The 15,170-nt window shown below is 43.2% G+C and overlaps 1 long non-coding RNA gene across 3 annotated transcripts in view; it reads right to left on the reverse strand.

The window, feature by feature from the left end:
• Positions 1-554: 554 nt before the first annotated feature.
• LOC126506572 (uncharacterized) overlaps positions 555-15,170 on the reverse strand; it is a 78,535-nt gene continuing 63,919 nt past the window's right edge. For 2 of the 3 annotated variants that reach the window (XR_007593256.1, XR_007593255.1), the window contains 3 exons: positions 1,987-2,066; positions 1,495-1,635; positions 555-734 (listed from right to left, as the gene is read on the reverse strand). This is a non-coding gene — a long non-coding RNA (uncharacterized lncRNA). Of the gene's footprint in view, positions 735-1,494; positions 1,636-1,986; positions 7,562-15,170 lie in introns of all 3 variants that reach the window. The other variant, XR_007593257.1, reaches the window with a different exon arrangement.

Here is a 15,170-nt window from a genome sequence, read left to right on the forward strand (position 1 = left end):
TAAAAGTGGAGAGTGACTGAACATACACAACACACACACACACACACACAAGCATGTGCACACACATGCATACACGCACAGATGTTCACAGACACATGGACACATGCACGTACACATGTGTGCACACACGCGCACGCACACACATATGAGTGCATGCGTGCTCACACACGGGGCAATGTGAAATCAGCAAGAGAAAGGATGCCCTCTTTCTCTTGTTGCAGCAAATGAAGACATCTCTTGGTTTGGACCCAGTTAGACAAGAGTCTGACCTAACGAGGACAGAGGATGAGCCTGACCACCCATGGTTAAGGTGAACTGCAGCAAAGCCCTTTGGTCTTCCTGTTTGTGGGATGTTTGCAGTATTCCTGCGCGGGAGCGTCATAGTTTTCTCTTCTAATTTTTGTATAATATAAGGGAAAACATCACCCACTCTCTTAATCCTCTACAAAGCCAAGGGCATACATAATTAAACACACAGACAGATGAAGGATGACAGGAATAACAAGTTTAATTCCAAATTACAACGTAAAGGTAATAGATTTCCTTCTGTCTTAATTAAGATTTCCATTGCTATGAAGGGACACCATGACCACAGCAACTCTTATCAAGGAAAACATTTAATTGGGACTGGCTTACAGTTTCAGAGGTTCAGTACATTATCTTCTTGGGGGAAGCACAGCAGCATGCAAGCAGGCAGGGTGCTGGAGAAGGAGCTGAGAGTTCTACATCCTGATCTACAGAACATAGAAGAGAATACCACACTTGTTGAAATAGGAGCAGCGGGGCTGCGTCCCCAACACCCCGGCCGCTTGGCTAGCTCACGCCCAAAATAACAGCACACAAACTGTATTCATTTAAGAACTGCTTGGCCCATGAACTCTAACCCTTACAGGCTAATTCTCGCACCTGGACTAGCCCATTTCTAATGATGTGTGTAAGCACCCCAAGGTGCGCTTACTGGGAAGATTCTAGCCTAAGTCCATCGTGGGTTGCAGCTGCCTGGGAGAGCAGAACATGGCGGCTGTCCGGTCCCTCTGGAAGCAGCGCAGAGTCTGACCTCACTTCCTCTTCCGCCCAGCATCCTATTCTGTTTATTCCGCCCACCTATCTTTTAACCTATCAGGGCCATCAGTTTCTTTATTGCTCAGCCAATGAAATCAACAGATTGATATGACACTCCCACATCACACACTGGGTGTAGCTTGAGCTTATGAGACCTCAAATCCCACCCCCACAGTGACACACATTCTCTTGTAAGGCCACACCTACTCCAACAAGGCCATGCCTCCTAGAAGTGCCATTCCCTAGGGGCCAAGCATTCAAACACAGGAGTCTATGGGTGGGGTCATAGCTATGCAAACCACCACTCCTTCTAGACATGCTAAATAAACCGTACAATATACTGCTGTGGCATGATCTCTCTATCTGACAAGAGTTATTGGATAATGTTAGAATCAAAAACTAGTGCTTTAGGGTCACTTGTCAAAGGTTTACCATGCAGATGGGAAGGACTGTGCTGGCCTGTTGCTGTACGCATAGTCTGTGCCACCCAGCCAGTGCAAACTGGTTTCTTCAACCGCCATGATGGACAACCAACAGGTATCTGTATACTCACAAAGCCATGGCTTCCGAGACCTGAAGGGCTCACAGAGGCAATGGAGGTCAGTGCCCTAGGCTTTCCTTATGACCCTAGTTAATGCCCTAAGCAGACTTGGACATTTTAAGTTATTCTCAAATCTTGGTACTAAAGAGGTTCTTCAGTCACATACACCCAGGCTTCCTGAATCCCCTTCTGTTCTAAAAATGTACTCACCACCAATCAGTTTCTGACCAAACCCAAGGCCCGTTCCATGAGATGGAATCCATTCTTGGCACTGTTAACAGGGCCAAGAAGCCTTGGCTAAGTAGGTCATGGGCCCTCTGGGAGACTCTAATACTGTTACCCTGCAAATGGACTGGCTATTAAAATGATGCGCAATGGCTTACTGCTGTGCCTGCAGATCAGAGCATCTCACAAGGTCCATCAGAGAAGCTTCTTCTTGTAGTCAACGGCAATCGACAGAGACCTACAACAGGTCAATGAGAAAAGAGTGAGAGATGGTGGCAGGCTCAGTCCCAAATGGGAGGTCTATGCCATACCCCTCCCCACAAGGATCATGGGGTGCGTGGATTGTGAGAGCCGGAGGTAGCGTGACTTCAAGGAAAGAGTATTTTCCAAACACAAAAGAACAGCTACACACATGAATGTAACAGACAAAATCCCATCACTAGCTGGAGAGCTATTAACTTCTGGGAAAGGGAGGGTGAACTTCCTTTAGTGACATGACTCCAGGTAGGTGACCCTTTAGTGACATGGCTCCAGGTAGGTGACTTCCAGGGCAGGACTCTCTCCCAAGATAGTCGAGCAACACAAACTGAACTCAGTGTGGACAGGGGATGGGGAGATACCTCAAAAGTTGAGTGAGTAGGGAGGTTAGGGTAGAGAGGATTGATATGGGATAAGTTGGGGATCAATATAACAAAAATACACAGTATAAAATTCTCAAAGAATTTAAAAAATACTACTTTTTAAAAAGGAATATACTCATCCTAGCAATATCAATTTTCTGCAGCATAAAATAGAAATTGAGAGAACACAGTGATTTATTCAAGGTGGATGACAGGAATAAGCCTTCAAAGTCAGTAACGTCAGTAAGGCATTTAACGAACAGAACTAACCTTTGACTTGCTAAAATATTTTCTGATTTCTGACCAGTTCTTTACCATTTGGGGTAGGCAAATATTAAAATAAGAGAAATGACGATGTGCCTTTGTTCATCATGGGCTCACGGGGAGGTCATAGAGCATCCTCAGAGGGTTGCTATGGAGGCAGCCAGCAATGAGCTCCGCTCATCAATTGGGCTGACACCGTTGTGATAGATACAACAGCAGCAATTAGGAGACAACCAGGTGTAGGAATTGTGGACCACAGAAAAGTAGAAGACCCACAACACCGTTTGCCCATCTAAAGTCACAAGGGCCCGAAGGGGAAGTCTGATTTTTCAACCCACAGAAAGTATTTCCGGACATCAGCTGAAGGAGCTCCACACACTGTTTCTCCATGCACCGTATCCTCCACAATGATCCCAGGGAGAGCAATTTACCTGCACGTTACAGCCAGGGCACAAGGGAAGGTAGTTATTTTGGAAAGTAGCTGAGTTTTAGAATACCTATGAAAAGTTGTGTTCCACCCTTGTGGGGATTTTTTCGGAGGTATCTCTTCATCATCGAATGTCTACCAATTATCAGAGTAGGGAAAGGGTTAAAGAATTAGCCACCGAGGTTTCGTTTCAAAGGACAATGATCTTATCGTCTGTCCTCTTCTATATTCTGGGCAGGATTTTTGCTTCCCCACCCCCTGTTTCCTGCTTGGTATTGGTCTAAGCATGGAGGAAAACTATCACTCAAGTTCTATAACAATAAACTGCAAGCTAAGGCTTTTCTCTGCTTTGTTTAATTTTCCTGAAATGCCCCATTTCCAGAAATGATTTATTGGTGACCAGGCATGTTTTTCATCTTGCTCAACACTCCCCTAGGGACATAGTTAAAAATGCAACTTAACGCTAATTCTCCTGAGCGGGGGGGAAGTGGCCGGCTGTGGCAAGGAAACCAAAGCTCGGATTTGAGCAACTGTGGGCTGTTGACTTTCTGCTTGCCTCTCATAAAGGGAACTTTCCAAACGGCACAGCCATTCCGCAAACTCCGTTTCATGTAAGCCTGGCTGGCTTCATGCTTGCTGTTCTTCAGGCCACGGTGATCCTAGCCAGCAGTGTCTTTGTGTCATGATGCAGAAAGTTGGCAAGCACACATGGGCATAACGCTGAAGGGCAACTTCTCAGTGGGGGGAGGGATCGGAGAGAGGATCAGCGCCCTGCGTGGCGATGTGACCGCTGCTCTCTGACATTGGCTTGTTGCCATATGGGTCACTCATGGCTGTTGTCTTTCTGGTAGTGAATACAGCCTATTATTTGCAGGAAAAATTGAAATTTCTTTTGGTGGTAAACAAAATAGAAGCCCTTGCCTTCTTTGCTGTGTTTTAAACACTTTTGGAGGCATTCTCCTGTGATTAGGAAAATGACCGTTTCTCAAGATGAAACTGCTTTGCTGATGAAAAGGTTCAACGACCAATCCACTATTAGGGTATGGTGCTGAAGATTTTACGAGTTTAAACACAGCCAATGCTCTTGATTGCTTGTTGTACAAAGTGTCCTCCTTTCTTTGTTTCCTTTCCTCCCACCCACGCATGAGCCTAAAAAAGGCTGGTGACAGTTCCAAGGAGTAGCCTAATTAGTCTACATAACATCATCTCCCCCCCCCCCGTCAGTAATAGACTCAAGAATAGTCATGTGGTTCAATTACAGTGAATAAAGGTGTGTGTGTTTACTGGAAGATACTATCATTTCTCCCTTGCCTTCAGAAAAATCATGGGAATTCCTATTTTGCTTTCAAAGCTGTTGAGAGGGCATAAAGAAGCATATATTCCTAATTGTTCTTCTAGTCCATCCATGTCCACGGGACCTCTAGTAATTCCCTCATGTGCACAGGGGAGACACCTGCAGTCCTACTCGTACAGAGTACAGAGGCAGAGGCAAAAGGATCAATAAGCCCAAGAGTTTCAGTTACGCTGTGACCCCCAAATAAAACATTTAAAATAACCTTGCATGTTCATTAAAAAGTCATACTCAAAGCTTCCAAAGCTTGTTATGACCTATAGAAATGGTCCCTGAAAATAAAGTGTCTCACTCAGAATGTGCGCAATAGGCATAAACACTCAAAATATTGATGGAATATCTCTTTCCCGTCTGTGGTACATCCTGCCATTTTCTCTTTTGTTCTTTAAAAAAAAAATGTTTACCTATTTAAAAACTGATTGGGATCACCAAAAAGTACCTCTGACAGGAACGTGACAAGCTTATGGGTCTTATGAAACTGCATAAAGGGCACCAGCCCAGACCGGAAGGGCTTCTGTCTGTGAGATGTGTTTGCTTTTCCCAGAAAAGAAGAAGCAAAAGAAGAAGTGAGAATATTTGAATGTTAACACCTGAAGTGGCCATAGCAATTTTCAAAAAAAATTTATTTTGGTGTTTTGAAGTATGTGTGTGTGTTTGGTTGCATGTGTGCGTGTGTGTGTGTGTTTCATGGGTGGGAGAATCTGAACTCAGATCCTCCTGATTGAACAGCAAGCACTCTTCACCACTAAGACATCTCTCCATCCCCACAGTGAGTTTTTAAAAGAAGTTGTCATGTTGATGTAGGCAACTGGACACTCACACGCAGTTGTAAGAAGCCTCATGCCACTATGTCTCTTTACGAAGTGACGAAGGCGTCCGAGGAGCACCACTATGACTTTGAAAAGACCTGGGTGTTTCAGAGACAATGTACTGACTGCACTATCAAGTTTAACCTTTGGAAGCTGCTGAATACCTGCACAGCAACCAGTTAGTGATGACATTGCTTCCTTGAGAGCTAGAAATAGATTATCTATAAACAGCACTTTTATACTATTGGACTGTGGTCAAATGTGTTGGCTTTCTTGTTGATAAGCAGTCGTTATCAGCTGTGACCATGCTTACAGCCTGCGTTGCACAAAGTCCACACGTAAATTCTGTAGACTGTTGAAGGATCACATGACATATGGAATAGTTCCCATATAGACTGTGAAGTGCATACTACTATTTCACATTTTTTAAAACATGAAACTCTCTCTTATCAAAGAAGTCACTCGAAAATTTTAGGCCTTAGATAAAAGTTTAAATTTCTGTGGATGGTAACAAGACCAAGAGTTCCTTTCTTCAGGTCTGATGCATGTGTGTGCATGCATATACATGCTCACATACAGGAGTTTGGCATAGTACTTTACAGTTTGCAGAAGGTTTTCTAGAAGTTGTCAAATGGTCTAAACTGCCAATAAAATTTATATGTGGATGCTTTGTGTGATACAGACTGATATTTAACCTAATTTCAACACAATATTGCCCAACTATTTTCATAAATCCTTTTCCTTTTCTTTCTTTTTCTTTCTTTCTTTCCTTCTTCCCTTTTCTCTCTTCTTTCTTTCTCTTTTGTTCATTTTTCTTTTGGTTTATCGAGACAGGGTTTCTGTATGTTGCTTTGGAACTTGTCCTGGAACAAGCTCTTATAGACCAGGCTGGCTTCGAACTCACAGAAATCTGCCTGCCTCTGCCTCCCAAGTGCTGGGACCAAAGGCATGTGCCACTATCACCCGGCTCTCTCTGTTATTTCTTGAGATAGTACTATGGATTTGGACCAGTTATTTAGCTTCCTAAGTGTTAACTTCCTCACCTATAAAATGGGGTTAATAGTCACCTGACCAGGATATTGTAACATTGAGTTTATTTCTTCTCATTGAACTTAATTTAATGATTCACTAAATGACCTATGACCACTGAAAACACAACGTTAATCTACAGCAGACATTCTGCTATTGAGAACCCTGGGCCAGGCATAGTGGCTCACACCTAAAATGTCACAACCTGTGAGACAAAGCAGGATTCTGAGTCTGAAGCCAGAGTTGGCTCATAGCATAGCTAGCTTAGGCTATACAGGAAGACCATGTCTCAAGAAATACATAGGCAGGCTGAGGGTGTGGCTCTGTGGATAAATCACTTGTTGCAGGTGGGAGGGCTAGATTTTGGACACCCAGCACATAGAGTTCAGGCAGAGACCCTCAGGGCAAGTTGGTTGGCTGAACTCGCTAGAATGGGAAAGTCTTAGATTCAAGGAGAAACATTCCTCACTGAAATAAAGTGAAAAGCAATTCAGGAAGACTCCCAATGTCAACACCGACCTCTGCATGCATATACGTTCACACATGTACATGTGCATACCCATTCACACTCTCACGCATGTGCCCATATGTACATGAGCACACATATACACACAAAACACACACATGCACACATCCCCATTCTCACACATGTCCATATATAAGTGAACACACACATACATGCATGCACACACACCCATGCACACATGTGTGCATCCATATATACATGACCATGCTTGCACAAACACATGCACACATGCCCATATATAGATGAGCGTGCATATACATACACCACAATACACATATGCACTCACACCCACACTCTCACATATGTGTGCCCATATGTGCATGAGCACACGTTTACACGCACAAATCTCACACATGTTCCCATATATGTGAGCACACATACACACATGCGTGCCCATATATACATGAGCACACATATACACCACAGAAACACACATGTACACACGCACACACGCTCTCACATGTGTCCATATATGTGAGCATTCATATACACATGCATGTACCACACACATATGCAAGGAAACATTATAGAAAGAATCATGGACACATGACCTGTGATAAGCATGGGTTTGTCACAGTGATGGTCCCTCCCGATGACCCAGTTAGTGCTCACTGATGACCTTGATGCTCTTGTCACAGGTTCCGCACCATGAGTCATGCCTTCTCTGTTCTCGGCTTCTCACCAGAACCCACATGTCCACCAGGGACCTAGTCATAGGTCATGAGACAAAAGATATGGAATAATACTGTGAAAGAAACACATTTTAAACCATATGTGTGTGTGTGTGTGTGTGTGTAGGTAAGAGCTCTTGTTTCTGTCCTGTCCAGAAACTTCCTTTAAAATAAACACACTGAAAAATAATGAGAGGAAATTCACAAAATCAGTGGAGGATGTCAGGAAGCTTGGGACATGAGGTTGTCTTCATTTCCGCCAGTGGTTTCCTAGTTAATCGCATGTATTTATAACTTTGTGCTTCCTGTGTAATGCCTTTACCACTCACTTTAAGGGGCTCACAGTTTCACTGTTGCTTTTAGCCTTAAAATCCAGTTTGTGAAATGAAAAGAATCGTTGTCAGGAAAGGGAACCACTTTAAAGCTTTCCGTTGCTTTTCCCCCAGCAGCGCTGATGATGTCCGATGCTGCGTTCCTGTGATCTGAAAGGGGACTCACCGCGTTTCCTTCCCCTCCTTCCTCCATAGACTCTCCGGTGCTCCAGCCACACCCCACTCCTCGTCTGAGGGGACGTAAAGCTAATGCACCTTACAGAAGCAAGAGCAACTTGGGATTTTCCCCTTAAATTTTGATCATTGCTTCTTTTCCAGAAGAAGAATTTTAAACAAAGAAACAAATCGATTAATGCCCAACACAGAAAATGTGTTCCCTTTCTTTAAGAATTGAGGCTATACAGTATGCTAGACTTTGTTGACTTCCCATGGGAAGCCATATCCTCTCTGAGGAGTGGATGGGGCTTGGGGTGAGGGGAAGGCCAAGAGAACGGAGGAGGGAGTGAGTGGGAACTGGGATTGATATGTAAAATGAGAAAGGATAGTTTTTTAAAAAAAATAAATTTTAAAAAATTATTGAGTAAAAGACAAAAGATTTACATGACCTGAAGAGAAATAGGTGGTGGTGCACACCTTTAATCCTGGGACTGGGGAGGCAGAGGCAGATGGATCTCTGTGAGTTCAAGGCCAGCCTGATCTACAGAGCTAGTTCCAGCACAGAGAAACCCTGTCTCAAAAATAAATAAATAAATAAATGAGGCTCTAACAATGCTCAGCATTGCCCAATGTCTTAATGCATTCAATGCGTTTTCATGTGGAATGAGGGTCTTCAGGGAATTCCCACAGGCACAGGTACACCAAGGTACACATGCGTACTGCCTGAAGCATTTCCTGCCTCTACAAGATGGAGACCTGCAGCCTTAGCCCTTACTGTACAGCACACTCCCCTTCCTAGGTTGAAGCATTTCATCTGCAAACAAATTTCTACAATTCCCGTTTGGCTAACAGCCAGAATAAGTAGGAAAATTCATCTTCAGTCCCTGCTCCGCTGATCAGATGTGTCAGGTTGAGTATGGGTGCTTTTATCACCATCTTCGACTTAACTCATATCTTTGCCTCAAAGATTAAAGTGCAGTCCATCTTTCATGAGTTTATGATCAGAATCAAACCACTAAACGATCACAATCTAGCTCCATCTAGAAGCTTCCATCGAAAGGCCAGGAAGTAGCTCCCTATCAAGGGTGAGCAGCCTCCCTTCACTTCTTAGAGAAAGCCCTAGGTAGGCATTGATGGCAGACACATGTTGTTTCCATTTGCACAGCATCCCTCCCGCCGGGAAAACCGCCACTTCCTCTTCTGCCTGTCACCGCTCCTCCAGCCGCACTGGTAGCATGCACACAGGTCTGGCCAAGCCTGAGATTCTTTGCGTTAAAATGCTGGTGTGGGGATGGGCTTTCTTTTTCTGTGGACACAGAAGAGGTCACATCTCAGAGCAAACTGCTGCCATTGTCATACGTGGAGCATCCGAGGACAGGAGACTGATATAGAAAGCCAAAGAATGAGAAAGACAGAGGAGGGGGAGGCGGGAAGTGGGGAGTCGGATGGGGGGGGACAGGAAGGAGGAGGAGAGCAAGAGGGGGAGGGGAGGAATGCATAAAGGAGAAGTGGAGGGTAACAGACTATTGAGGAAGAGAAGCTGGAGCAGCAGGAGGAAGACCAACTCAATGTAACCTCAACGGAGCCATGATTGAATACAGCTGATTTCTGGGCTTCCAAGAGACTGGTGTCAAAGGCCTAAACTACAACAATTCAGTTTAATGACCTCAGCTGAGGTCATTATTTTCAGTTTTAGAATCAGGCAACACTTCATTCCATAAAACAGAGTAAGTGTTCCCTGGGGCTGAGCAGATGAGGTCGGTGTTGTGGACAGAGGAAAGTTAAATACAACAGAAACAAAGGGGCAGAAAAGGAATGAATTTCAGTTATTTTCATTGTAAAGAACAATCGGAGACAGAACAATAGGCAGGGGCTGCTTAGTTCAGATGGGGCTACTTCAGGGTACCATCCGAGAGAAGGAAGGCAGACAGAAGCTATCACGCTGTTGACTGTTGAAATTGGAATATTAGGGAAGTTTGGCTGTTTCCTCCGTTCTGTCCTGATGTCTCAGGAGGCTGGGTAGGTAGCTTGGGTTCAGCCAGACAATGAGAATGTTTAGCCTGAACAACTCCATTTTCATCTTTAGCAGGATCTAGCAGCACTTGTTGGAAGAGCTCAGCAGGAAACAAACTCTTGTAACTGAGGGAACACTTGAGGCACACAGTTCTGTTTTGGGTTTTTTTTTCTTTTTGAGATCTGAAAGCCAGGTGGCTGGTAAGTGTCTGTCATTTTAATAGAGACAGAGGCCATTTAGTTTATACTTCCTGTTATAATTTGTCCTTCTCGGATCTTGGCTAGTGTTGATGGCTAACTGTGGCTTTGTGAGTTCGGCAGCAACAAGCACCTAGATTCTCCCCCAAGGTTGCAGCTGCCTGGTCAATGTATAGCATAAGTGGGAATCGGGCCTTGCTTTTTCTAGAGCTATCAGGTCTCCTGATTAAAAAAAAAAAAAAGGCAAATTCCCAGTCAGATTTGCCTTGATAACAGGCTTTGTATGAAAGGGAAAACAGGTTTCAGGTGTAACTACTACTATTCTTTTATTTAGAGGAATTTGCTTTGCAATGACTACTCTCAGTAATAACCACCTGTGTCTCACGGTAAATGACTGCATTTAAAAAGAAGGTTTTAAGTTTGTGTAACCTCTCAGGATCTGAGAGAGTGTTCTAAGGTGTGTAGAGCTTTTGGCAGAGGTTTTTGTCCTGCCTGGTCCTGCAGCCGTTCAGTCCCAAAGAAACACACAGAGGTCTACATTAATTGTGAACTGATTGGCCTATTAGCTCGGGCTTCTTATTAACTCTTATAACTTATATTAGCTCATACTTCTTGTCTGTGTTAGCCACATGGCTTGGTACCCTTTTCGGCAAGTCATTTACATCTTGCTTGCTCTGTGTCTGGGTGACACCTACAGACTGACTCTTTCCTCTTCCCAGAATTCTCCTGTTCTCATCACCCCACCTCTACTTCCTGCCTGGTCGCCCTGCCTATAATTACTGCCTGGCTACTGGTCACTTGGCATTTATTTAAAATACAAGTGACAGTGTGCAGACCGTTGTCCCACAGCATAAAGCTCTGAGGATGTGAAAGCTTAAGTAAGTCCTGAGGGCCTAAAAACTATTTTAAGTTATGTAAATGCAAGTTGTAAAGGCATGAGAAAGTGATTTAAGGTTGATGAAAAAGGAATGTTCCAGATTTCTTTCACCAGCTATGCTATTATTATACTAAGATTTCAAAGGTTTGGAGTTTTAACGTTGATCAATGGAGTTCTGAAAAGCTCATAAGGCACTGACTACTCGTTTTTTTTTTTTGTTTGTTTGCTTGTTTTTCTTAAAAAAAGATTTATTTATTTACTATGTATACAGTGTTCTGCCTGCATGTATACCTGCAGACCAGAAGAGGGAGCCAGATCTCATTATAGATGGTTTGTGAACTATGTGGTTGCTGGGAATTGAACTCAGGACCTCTAAAAAGATAGCCAGTGCTCTTATCCTCTGGGCCGTCTCTCTAGCCCAACACTGACTACTCTTATCAGTCACAAGTTTAAGATTTTAAATTTCCTTTGGTTGTCTAAACATAAAGGTGCTTCTCATATTGCTGAAAACATCTTTGTCCAATCTATATGTCCAGTCTCGTAGACAGAGAAGACAGACATCTCTGTCCAATTTTCCCAGTTCTGTAGACAGAGAGAAGAGTATTCATGCTTTTTCAACCCAAAGCCCTAGCTTTGGCTCTGACTCAAAGGCGTGAGTCTACTCCAGCTGTTTATAGACACCTGTTAGCTGCAATGAGGATTTCTACAACAAGGATTTCAGTACAGATTGCAGACAGTGGTAATACTCATATATCTAAAACTTTGATCACTTTTGTAAACTAAAAAATGCATGTAAGCTTCAGGGAGTCAAGGGAATCATAAGACTTGGGTCCACATCTCACAGTTCAAATGGACTCAGAATAAGTACTCCTGTCAATCAACAGCCTAAGTTTCCTCACCTGCCTATTCCTGAGGGCAGGATCTACCCCCCCCCCCCAATCTGGAGTCTACTCTCCTCCCCCAACTAGCATGGGTCTGGAAGTTCTCAACGTAAAATTTCCTTTAAGATCCTAAACTTTAGCTTAGGTCTCTAGTCTACATCTGTCCCAGCAGGCAGACACCATCCAGCTGCAGACTACAAACTGCCCATAAAATGGTTTACACCATGCCAGCCCAAGGTTGTTCTACAGAACTGGAAAGCCATGGACTTGCTGAAAGCTGGTATAAAAAGGTCACTCAATGTGAGTCCCTGTCTCTTCAACTGGGTCAGTGAACCAGATGCTGCAGATGTATGCCTCATCTCCCTAATCCCCTCCTGGACCTTGGCCAGCACTCCAGCCTTCCTGGACTCTAAGGACAATATCTTAACTTCAGCAGGAAGTAGTTACGGAAGAGATCACATTGCCCCTTGTCATCAACAAAGACTGAAATGTTAGGCCCAAAGGGAGCTCCCTAACAAAGGGGGACAAAATAGCTACCTGCAGTACCTAGTCACATTTCCAAAGGCCAGGATTTGACTCAGGATACAACTCAAGGGGAAATGTGAGGGCTAAAGTTTGCTTTAAGTTTAAATCTCTGTGCTTAAGAGATCTATAAAACAAAAATCCCTCTAACTTGTAAGCCCTACTTGCCCAGAAGAAAGGTAAGTTCCTAGAATGCTGAGGGATGTTCATGTAGCATAGCAAACTCTGTGTTTTAGCTTCTGTTGGTTGACTCCTTAGTTAATTGCTGAGTGAAAACCTCAGTTATACCATGTAAACACCATTAATCAAGGTGATGGTGAAGTCAGTCACATGGTACTTATCCTCTCTAACCTTAGTAAAGATGGCTGCCAGCCATGTGTTTGCCTCCATTATGATTGGGGTTATCAGCTAAGATCAGGTGGAAAGCCATGTATTGCTTACATGCCAAGATGGTGCCACACTACATAGTTCTTTTAAGATTACCGGTGTATAGATTTTTTACTATCAACCCCTTAGGTTACAAATTTTAAGTTAACTTTTTGTTGTAGTTTTTTAACTATACCTAATAAACTTATAAATCTTGAGTCACAGAAAGCTTACATAATAGTCCTACAAACCTTGAGATAAGGTTTCTATTTTAGCAAAAGTTTTAGGCTATTATGTGAAATCAATAGCCTAAAGTCAAAGCTGTTTTGTTTTGCTTCCATTTCTGTCACAAAATCAAGGAGATCACTTGATATGGAACAGACAGGAAACTTTAAATAAGCATGTTTGGGCCTAGAGAGGGCAGAACCATAACCCAACTACAGAGCCAGTTTTTCAATAAAGCAGAACAGTGCAAAGTAATTTTAATATTATCCACACCCAAAGATATTTGAATTCCTGCTAAACTGAATTCCTGCTCAACAGAAAACTCAGAGATAAGAAATTCTGAGCCCTGATCATCAAAGCAGTCATGGTAGTGGTCAGTGGCTGGTGGTGGCAGAGATAGCAAAAACAATATTATTAAACACAGAACACAAAAAAGTACAAGAGATGGAGACAGTAAAAATGAAACCAATAAACACAGAACATAGAGCATTCACTCTGTCAGAAGAGATTGGTCAAAACAATACATGCGGTGGCACCTTCAACATACTTTTAACTGGGCCTGATTGATCTTCAATCTTGATGGCCTGTGTTGGGGTTTTTGTTTCTTTGTCTGTTTTTTTTTTGTTTTGTTTTGTTTTGTTTTTGTAGTCATTTTGGTTTGGTGTCTTTTATTCTTCTGTCATATATTACCTCTCATCCACAGTTTCCTCTTCCTTCTCTCCTCCCAGGGCCCCCCATCTCCTCTCCAACCAGCTCCACTCCTCCTCTGTTTCCCTTCAGAAAATAGCAGTCTCCCAGAGATACCAGCCAAACATCAAGTCATAACAAGACTAGGCACATCCCCTCATATTAATCTGGATGAGTCAATACAGTAGGAGGAAAAGGGTCCCCAAAACGGACAAAGGAGTACAAGACAACCCACATTCCCACTGTTAGGTGTTCACACAAACAACAAGCTACACAGTCATAACATATATGCAGAGGACCTAGGCCAGATCCGTGCAGGCTCCCTGATAGTTGGTTCAGTTTCTATGAGCCCCTATGAGCCCTGGTTAGTTGATTCTGTGGGCCATTTTCTTATGATAGGTGAACTGAGTTTGATCTCTAGGCCCCACACAATAGGAAGAGAAAACCAACTCCAAAAAGTTGTTTTCTGCCCTCTCTGTATGCACTCTGGCACATGTACATACAGAGAAAAATAATAAACAAATAAATGTTGCACAAAGTATACCCCCATCCCAGAGAACATCAGGGTTACCTTGTCCTGTTGACTTGTAAACTTTTCAGGATGATCCATCCTAACCAACCCTGAAGTCAGGATTATTACTTATGTATTTGACCCCTAAAGTTTTCTACACTCTACATCATCCTCCCTCCATATCTACAATGTGGGTTACATTGTTTTCCTTCTCCTACATTCTGAAAAACATTAATAATTCTGGCCCAGTAAACATTTCCATATATTACCCAACCCTGATGCTGGGGGCTATGAAAAGTCCTTTTATAACCTTGTCTCTCTTCTTCTGCCTGGCATCTGTAATAATTCAAAAACTTTATTTAAGAAACCTTTGGTCTCAAGGATTCTGGTTTGGGCTAAGGATGGTGGTACTCATCTAGTCTTAGCATTCCACAGGGTGAGGCAAGAAAACAGTGAGTTCCAAGTCAACCTGGGTTACATAGCAAGATCTTGTATACACACACACACACACACACACACACCACAACATACTCAAGTTTTCATATTATGAAGGAAGAATAGGGTATTGAGAAATAAGTAGAAGATTGGAGAAGAACAAGATGATGGTGCCTAGAGTGTCCTAAGAGCAGTCCTACAACACAAAGCACATGGCTTGCACAATCCTGGTATTGTGCATGAAAACTTTAGAAACCAAGTGTTTCTAAAGGACTTATTGAGCAATCACAGGTCTATCCAGAAAGAATAGACCAGGATCTAGGACAAGTTCCTGCAGTGCCAAGCCCAAGAAGACACCTCCAAAGCTGTGAGGTGGCTCAACCCTTCGGATACTGAGGCAGGAGACATGGTTGTAACTCTGAGTCTGACCTGGGATCCGTAG

Source organism: Alexandromys fortis, unplaced genomic scaffold (genome assembly GCF_014885135.2).
Source record: "Alexandromys fortis isolate MF-2015 unplaced genomic scaffold, M_Fortis_MF-2015_v1.1 scaffold_0, whole genome shotgun sequence".
NCBI classification, from domain to species: domain Eukaryota; kingdom Metazoa; phylum Chordata; class Mammalia; order Rodentia; family Cricetidae; genus Alexandromys; species Alexandromys fortis.